The sequence below is a fragment of the Petaurus breviceps genome, unplaced genomic scaffold (assembly GCF_028583685.1).
Source record: "Petaurus breviceps papuanus isolate PSGF00001 unplaced genomic scaffold, PetGlider_PUasm1.0 140, whole genome shotgun sequence".
Taxonomy (NCBI): Eukaryota; Metazoa; Chordata; class Mammalia; order Diprotodontia; family Petauridae; genus Petaurus; species Petaurus breviceps.
The window spans coordinates 11,538,416-11,548,034 of record NW_027185698.1 but is presented as its reverse complement, the minus strand read 5'-3'; the positions used below and the strand labels follow the sequence as shown (position 1 = coordinate 11,548,034).

At 35.4% G+C, this 9,619-nt stretch overlaps 1 long non-coding RNA gene across 1 annotated transcript in view; it reads right to left on the bottom strand.

Annotated features, from left to right (window-relative positions):
* Positions 1–3,083: 3,083 nt before the first annotated feature.
* The window catches only part of LOC138150251 (uncharacterized), a 213,234-nt gene continuing 206,698 nt past the window's right edge, over positions 3,084–9,619 (bottom strand). The window contains exons 3-4 of the long non-coding RNA XR_011165535.1: positions 6,363–6,406; positions 3,084–4,771 (exon numbers count right to left, since the gene is read on the bottom strand). This is a non-coding gene — a long non-coding RNA (uncharacterized lncRNA). The remainder of the gene's footprint in view (positions 4,772–6,362; positions 6,407–9,619) is intronic.

Here is a 9,619-nt window from a genome sequence, read left to right as displayed (position 1 = left end):
AGGGATATAAAGCAAGTTAAATGACAATCCCTGCCCTCTATGGGATCATATTCTAAGGAAAAAGAGATCATCTACTTCAGGAGTTCTTACCTTTGAGTCAAGAAACTTTTCCAAAATATATTTTCATAACTATTGCCCTGAAAAACGTGTTTTTTTGTTTCTACATCCTTGAACTAATCCAATCAATCCACTACCATTTTAGAGTTAAGTTCAGTTCAACAAATATTTCTTAAGACCCTATTATATGTGAAGCATTATTCTGAATACCATGAATACAAAGCAAAAGACAACAAGTAGTCCTCATCCATCAAGGGTATAACATCCAACAAGATGAAGAAAAGAAATACAAGAAAGGTCAAGAGATTTGTTAGATGTTGCAAAAGTAAATGATGAAAGTGTGGTTCAAATGGGTTCACTTGACTTCAGAACTATTATAGAAGTATATCCTTCCTTATGTCAATAGGTCTACATGAAAATCTATGACTCATAGATAATTCAGGCTATAAGGAGGCTGCAACACTATCTAATTTAAACTTCTTATTTATAAATGAAGACATTGAAAGGATAGAGAAGTAAAATGGCCTCCCCAGGGTCACATACTTCAGAAGTATCAGTTTCAAGATTGAACTCACATTTTCTGACTCTCAGGTCAATATTTTTTTCTACTATACCTTGTTTGTTTCCACATCACCATTTGAAAAATCTTGTGCAGCCAAAACTGAGTGGGCACCTCATGTGCAGAGACATTGGGAGATGGGTTACACTTATGTATATCTAGAAGATGTGGTTTGAGGTATATATTTGAATGACTAGAAATTGTATAATATAAAGATCAATTAAAATGGTGATATTTAACAATGAAAAGGGAAAATTTAGAACTAATATGACAGCTATCAAGTATCTGTTAGGCTAGAATGTAAATGAGGGATTAAAAATGTTTGTTCAACCCCAGAGGACAAACTGGGAAGGGAATTGAGGGAATCAACATCTATTGGGTACCTACTATGTTCCAGGCTCTAGGCTAAGGGCTTTACAAATATTATTTGGGGACAAGTAGGTGGCATAATGGATAGAGTGCTGGTCCTAGAATCAGGAAGACGCGAGCTCAAATCTCTTTTCAAACAATTACCAGATGTATGATCTTGGACAAGTCACTTAAACTATTTGTATCAGTTTCCTCAACTATAAAACGGTGCTACTAAGAGCATCTACTTTACAGGGTTGTTGAAAAGCCCAAATGAGATAATATTTGTACAGTTCTTAGCCCACTATGTGGCACATAATAGGTGTGATAGAAAGATTAATTGTTATTATTATTATTATTATTTCATGTGATCCTAACAATAGCTCTGTAAAATAGTTGCTATTATTTACAGCATTTTACATTTGAGTAAACTGAGTCTGGTAGAGGTTAATGACTTGCCAGGCATGACACAGCTAGTAAATGTCTGAAAGCAGATTTGAACTAATATCAGCTTGACTCTAGGCTCAGTGTTCTCTCCACTGTACCACCTAGCTTTCTGTGAGAAACAGCCTGTGGAATCTGTAGAATCAGAATTTATCTATATATAAATATTTATTATTTAAAAAATAGAGGTATTGCTAGCGACATAGAATCCTAAATGTATCCTCTGATAGGAGTAAGTACCTTAGACTCAAGTACAAATCTTTCATTATCCTATGGATAAGAAAATTAAGCTCTGGAGAGATATTTCCAAGGTTGTATAAATAGTAAGTGTTAGAAATGGAATTAGAATTCAGATCCTCTGATCTGATTCTATGCTATTTCTCTTGCAATGTACCCCTTTCCCCCATTACTTCATGTGGAAGATGAATGATGACTTTTGAGGAATGTAGTGAGAAATCGTGTTCAAAAATAATTTTAAATAGATAGTCCTTTCAATTCTATAATTCTGCAAAAGAACTAAAATAAAATTCAGTACATATTCACTGCCATTTCAGTGATAGAAAAAAGAAACAGCTGAAGGACTTCAGAAAAAGGAGAGAGCATTTTTGAACTGGGGTGATGAGGAAAATATTTATGGAGAAAGTGGCATTTCAGTCTAAAGAATGGTTAGTATACCAAGAGGCAGAGGATTTGGCATTGTAGAGGACTTGGAAGGAAAAGACATTATGTATCACAAAGTCTATTCAAAGGAATGAAAGTAGGAAAGTGACGGTCACGGATAAGGAATGACAATAGGCCTAGTTTTAGTCAATTATAGGCCTGTCAAGTAGCAATAAGTCTAGGTCATGTTGTCCAGACCCTTGAATTCTGGGGTATCTTGTTAAACCTATCAGTATGAGAATAGGGATAGAAGTTAGACCTGTAATTTCATTGATATAATGAATGCTAAGACTATGAAATATCCTCTAAGTCACCAAACCCACTCTAAACAAATCATACTTCAACATGAAAGGATAGCATGGCTTTAGTTGGTGTGAAATTTTGATTGATAAATTGAATAAAGTGAAATGGCAAAACAAACAAGAAAATGAATCTTATATAATTTACTTGTATGAGTTTAGTGTTGAGAAAGAGCAGGATGATAGCTGGCCCTCTACCAATGCAGTGTGGCATATTATTTACAGTTTATACTCAGTACTGCCTACAGTACTGAGAGGTTAATTGACTGGTCCAGAATCAAAAAAATTTATGTATCAGAGGCAAGCCTTGAATCCAGGTCTTCCTATCACTGAAGCAGGCTATCACGGTCATTGTACAACACTAATTATTAAGGAATTTTTTTCCCCATACCCAAGAAAGAAAACAACAATCAAGTAGAATAAATTAAACTCCAATTTGAAAGAAATTAAATATAATGACATGACATACAATAATTTCTGAAGCCTGAGGACACCATAACCCAGACTATCAACCAGATCCAGGATAATCATATGATGTTCAAGGGTCAAGAAAATTTTTTTAAAAATAATAATTTTTATAAAACCATTTACGGTTTTTTTTAATACACTTTATTAACTTTTGATTTACATCATTCATTTCTGCCAGGTTTTGAGTTACAAAGTTTTTTTTTCCTCCACTTCTCTTATCTGCTTCTTAAGGTCCTCTATGGCCTGTAACCAGCCCGTATTTTCCTTTGATGCTTTTGGTGCAGGAGTTCTGACTTCACTCTCTTCCTCCTATTCCATGCTTTGCTTCTGTTTGTTTTGCTTCCTCTGTCTGGTCTTGTCACCCCTCAGTCACTTGACCCCTGGGCTTTTTTGCCACAGTAGGACTCTGCCACCAGACAGGGAACTTTTGTCCCAAATGCTGGGGTTTTCTCAGCTGCTGGAGTATTAGTTGGGTGCCCTCTCTAAGGCCTCCACACCCTCTGGCAAGCTGGTCATGCACCCCAGGATCTACACCCTAGACTGCAATCCAGATCCAAGCAGGTTAAAGCAAGAACAATTACCCCTCAGATTGTTCACTTGATCCCCCTACACTCTGCAGGCCAGGATCTGAAACTACAACTTGGAGCCAGCTGTGTCTCAGTGGCTTCTTGCCCTGGGGGCAAAAGCTGATGCACTCCCAACTACTGGTCCCAAAGTCCACACTTCACTTCTCTCTTTGTCCTTCACATCTATGTGTTGATGAATCTGAAAACAGTCATAGCTGCTAGTTATCTGGTGTCCCTCCAGCCGGCAACTGGTCAGGCCCACCCTGGGGCTAAAACCTCAGGCTCACAGGGGCCTGGGCATGACTGGCTCCCAGAGCACTGCGCTGGCCAATTCCCGCCAGCCTGCTGGGCCATCCTCAGTGGGAGGTTAGCTTTTCTGTGTCGTTTTGTGAGTTCTGCCACTCCAAAGTTTATTTAGCTTCCCCTTTTACATGGATTGGGGAAGGTGGAAGCTCGATCCCTGCAGAGGTCCTGCTTCTACTCCGCCATCTTGACTCGTCCCCTCAATAACTTAATAAATACTTTTTAATTAATTGATTGAACTCTAGTTTATGATTCATCCAGGATTCTGCCCTTTGTGATAAAAAGATCCAATATTAGACACCTCTTCAAGTGCCTGTATCTTTTCACCCGCTTAACCTTCTCTTCTTCAGTATAACCATCCTCCATAACTTTGATCCTTAAAGGATCTACTTTGTTACTCCCTTAGCATGTTAACCTATTAAACAGGTGTCTAGTTGTCTGGCATTTGGAGGGCTGATGACCTATACCACTCCTTGTTTTGTAACCCAGTTAGGTGACTGTAAAAGTTTCAGTGCTTAGAGCCACCCTCTAAACAAGAAAAGTACATTCCATATCTCACACTTAATGACTCCTCAATAACTCCCCAATTCAGTTTCCTAGAGAAAGTTGCTAATTTTACTAATGGTCATATTTTGAAAATCTGATAGATTCTTCAGAAAGAAAGGAAGTTAAAACACGGAGATATTCAATGCACAATATGCACCAGCCATAGAATGGTTATTTATTCTTACACTAAAATCAGCTAACCTGAACGAATCAAAGCATAAAATTACCAAAATATTTAAATGGATTTAGTGACATAACAGCTATAGATACAGTTGCTTGTGAGGCTGACAGACCTCATCAAATATAAGTTTGGGGGATTGTTGTTGTTTTGTTTTGTTTTGCTTCAAGGTTGCCAATTCAGCATTTTGTATTAACCTCTGCCCTAGAATTGTCTGATTTAATGAAAAGAAGTCTGTGCTTCTACTTAATGGTAAGTTTCTCTATGGTAGACAATTTCTCAGGGCTACTGTCCCAGAAACCAAAATCACAATTGTTCCAGCTATTCATCTTCACAAGGACACCTACAAAAGGGAAGGAGATACAAAAGAAATGGTAAAATTAAGGACCAAACTCCACTCTTCATTACAGCCACAATTTAAGAATGATTGCCATAAGACAGGTTAGAAACTTGTCTGGTATCTTAAAAATAACTGGCTAGAAACTACATCCTCTTTTAAAATGTCTGTGTTTTATAAGGGACTTTAAGCTAATGACTCATACCTTATGAAAAGACAATTCCCCAAATTCCTCTGTTATTCAGTAGAATGGTGACTAGAGGGAGTCATTCTCTACTCTAAGTAAATTCCAACTTACCTATTTTCTTCTATAAATGTGGTGGCCAGAATTGAACACTGGAGTTCACATATAATCAGACTTAGGCAGAATATAGTGATACGGTCACCTCCCCAGACCTGGATGCTATATCCTTCTTAATACAGTCTTAATCTGCATTGGCTTTTGTTTTCTGGTGACCATGCTATACATTTGTTTTATCTTGAATTTAAAGTACACTGACAAATCTCTTATATGAACTGGTATTTATATATGTTTCTGTATTTTTTTAATCTCATGGTGATTTCTGCTGCCCAAATATAGAATTTCACATTCATTGATATTGCATTTCATTTCATTAGATGAATCTCATTGTCCAAACCTAATGAGAGAGGTTTATATCATAATACTTAAATTTAGCATGTTACTTATCCTAGAATTGTATCATCCAGAAATTTGATAAACTTGTCAAATATATTCAATAATTAAATGCATCTGAGATCTTTTCATTATGGGTACAGCTTCTATCACTCAGATCATAGCCCTTTTGTACCTGCCTAACAACTGTAACTCTAATCCGTATGTTCCCATAATTTAATGATAGAATATATTCCCACTCTGCTGGTGTTATTCTCTCTTTTCTTTAAATCACAAGTAAAACAATACAGAACAACAGCTGCCCCCATCCTGTCCTCCTTGCTCTTACAACATCAATAGGTGATATTTATATTCAAGCATTTTATTGATGATATTAGTTTTTTTTAAATTCATTGCTTAAAGTATTTGATAACCTGATGACATCCAACTTGTGCCTCTATATCTCCCATTGGTGATTCTAACTTTCAAGTCATTGGAGTTAGTAATATTTGTGACTGACAAATATACTTTATTGGAAATATATTGGTGCTAAAAACATTGGCCTTTGTTTCAGGAAATGATGGCTATTTTTGGTGACATATTTCTAAGGAAGATTTAATAACTCAGTGATCACCACTTCCCTTTTGTAACTGATCATTACCACTCTTTTAATGCTGTGTAAAGAAATGACCATCAAGGACAATAGTGGCATAGAATATAAATTCAAAATTGTGGATGAATGAAGTGAAAGGTTACAAGTAACAACTGCCACATAAGACAGTAAGTAGCTGTGGAAAGGAAAGTTAGTTTAAAGATAGTTTGGCAAGAACCCTAAGAAAATTCAACAGACCATTTGAAAATTAAAATGGAAAAGACAACAATGACAACAAGGACGAAAAATAATTGAAAAGATCTGCAAATCTTTTTGTAATATATCCTTTATACTGTCAAGTATAATGGAGCAAGATGCTTTCAGATACTTACATCAAAGTTCTGGATAGGTGGTTAAAATATCAAATGAAGTAGACCTGTAACAGAATATGGAAAAAGCAGATGGATTAGACAAAGCATAGAGAGAACACTTAGGTTGGAGAGAATAACATTTTGATAGCATTGGTAAACCGATTGTTGTCTTAATTAACTTAGATAGCTCAACCAATAGATAGATAAATAGATATAGTACTCCTATGGCTTTTCCTCTGCCTCTAGTAAGTTCCTCTGGGTCGCTTGACTCTTATAAAGCCTGAATATTCTTTTGATTCATGGTGGGTTTTAAGCTCTTCTTCTGTTTCCTTCTTACTTTCTTTTTCTCCTTGAGAGCTTGCTGGGGAAGAGGATGAAGTTCGAGAATGGTTTTACTCTCTACTTTTATGTTGACTGTTATCTTTGTAAAATTTGTATTCTTTGTAATCTTTAGTACTTTTTTCCTGCTTTCTGGATCCACTGGATTCTCTTGAACTCTTGGAAAGCCCCTGTTCTTTGCTTTATTTCCCTTTTCTATGATGATCAATGTGATGTCAAACATTAGCATCATCACACTTTAAATTTGTATCTCCCCTTTGATTTTTTTTCTTTAAAAACTCTCTCTTCTCCTGATAAGTGGATATGCTTTCTCAGGGCACTTGGTAAGATGTCAATTCTCCTTTGTATTTCTGTTTTTTTTTGTGTGTTTTTTTGCAAGGTGCAATGCTAGCCTTCTGAAATGAGGTGAACCTTCCATTGCAGCCATAGTCTCAATGATAATCTCTAGAATATGCATGATTGCTACTATAAGATCTTAAATATGTTCTGCAACAAAACCTTTTTAGAATGTTATCTGGACCTTGACCTGGAACTAGATTGTGATCTTGACTTTAATCTTGAAGAATGTAATCTAGAGTTGGAACAATTAATTTCTTCCAGTTGATTATTCCTACTTGTGTTCTGATAAGTGGCAAGTAGTCAAGTTATGTCTTTGAAACACTGTAAAATTCTTTCTGGAGATAGTGTTCTCAGAAATTTAAAGCCTAAATCCCAATTCCTGGTAGGCCAAATGTAGATCCCAGCACTCATCTCTGTTGGAGCCACTTCCCCTCTCACAAAGAAGAGAGAAATCATAAAGGCATTTAGATACAATAGATTGATACTTACCACTTCCACTGAGAGGGACCAATTAACTATAAAAATAAGTCTGGTATGAACTTCATAATTTCATATCACATATAATCATGTGAGTAATCCAGGATGTAACATAAAGAAGCAGGATAAAGAGTAATTGAGAGAGAATCAGAAATATTATTTTGTTATTTTTCTTACATGTAAAACAATTTAAAAATTATTTTTTTAATTTAAAGTTCCAAAATATTTCCTTCCCTCCTTTCCTTCCCTCTCTCCTTAAGAATGTAAGCAATTTGATATAAAGTATATATCTGTAGTCATGAAAAATACTTTTCTATATTAGTAATATTCCAAAGGAAAAGGGAAGAATACACACACACACACACATTTGGGTATTGAAATCTATCTTACCCAATAGGTAAATAAGAGGAGAAAGGGTAGGGGGAGAGATTAATGGGAAGGTGGATTAAGAAAGGCAATGGACAGAAGTAAAACAGACTTTTGAGGAGGGATAGCATAAAAAAAGTGAAGGACAAACTAAAGAAAATGGAATGAAGTAAAATACCCAGTTAATAAACATAACTGTGAATTGAATGGGAGGAGCTTGTCCATAATATGGAATTAGAGAGTAGAATGAATAAGAAACATGAATCCAACAATATGTTTTTTACAAGACACACACTGGAAGCAGAAAAACACAGAGAGAGTTAAAATAAGGGGCTGGAGCAGAATCGATTATGCTTCAGCTGAAGTGAAAAAAAAGGCAGGAGTAGCAATCACATTCTCAGACAAAGCATAAACAAAAATAGACCTAATTAAAAGAGATAATATATAACATAGACAATGACATAATATAAAAAATAGAGAATGTTTCTCTGATAAAACCCTCATTCCTCAAATACATAGGGAACTAAGTGAAATTTATTCTAAAAATGAGCCATTTTCCAATTGTCTAACCTTCTCTGATCAATAAAATTATGTAAGACAATTTCAAATGTATTATGGTAGAAAAAAGTTGAATACCCCCAGGGAGAGAACTGATAAAAACTCTAAGTGCAAATTGAAACATAATTTTCTCACTTTATTTATGTATATTTCTCATTTGGTTGTGATATGACTAATAAGGAAATGTTTTTCTTTATTTCACATGTATAATTGATGTAATATTGTTTGCTTTCTCAGGGGGTGAGGGAGCATCAGGAAGGAGGAAAAGAATTTGGGAGTCAAAAAGTTTTTAAAGAATGTTACAAATCTGAGGTGGCTAGGTAGTACAGTGAATAGAGCAACTGCTATGGATTCAGGAGTACTGGGGTTCAAACCCAGCCTCAGACACTTAACACTTACTAGCCATTTGACCTTGGGCAAGTCACTTAACCCCAACTGCCCTGCCCTCCTGCCTCCAAAATAAAATTTTAAAAAAGACATTACAAATCTAAAAATATATTTTAGTTTAAAAAATTACAACGATAGCAGGAAACTGGTGACACTCTTACAGCAAGTTCCTCTAATAAAACCCTCATTTCTGAAATATATAGAAATTTGAGTCAAATTTATGCAAAATCAAACATTCCCTAATTTAGAAATGGTCAAATGCCATGAAGAGAAGGTGTTCAGAAGAAAAAATCAAAGTTATCTGTAGTCTTACGAAAAAAAAAAGAAGTTCCAAATCACTATTGATTAAAGAAACAACTCTGATATACTTGCTTGTAGCTATCATATTGCCAAATATGAGAGAAATAGAAAATAACGCACTGAGGGAGATGTGAACATTGGAACACTAATGCATAACTGGTGAAGTTGAGAAGTGGTACAATAATTCTTGAGAACAAGTTGGAACTGTACTCAACAGACTTTAAAGTTGTGCAGCCCATTGACCTTTGACCCAGCAATACCATGCCTAAGAATGTATTCCAAAGAAATCAAAGGAAAAGGAGACACACACACACACGCAGACACCACACACACACACACACACACACACACTAATATATATATACATATATAAATTATGTATTATAATGTATATGTGGGTTTTTATGTATATAGCTCTATCTACATAGATGTAGATAGATAGACAAAGAGATAGATAGATGATAGATAGATAGATAGATAGATAGATAGATAGATAGATAGATAGATAGATA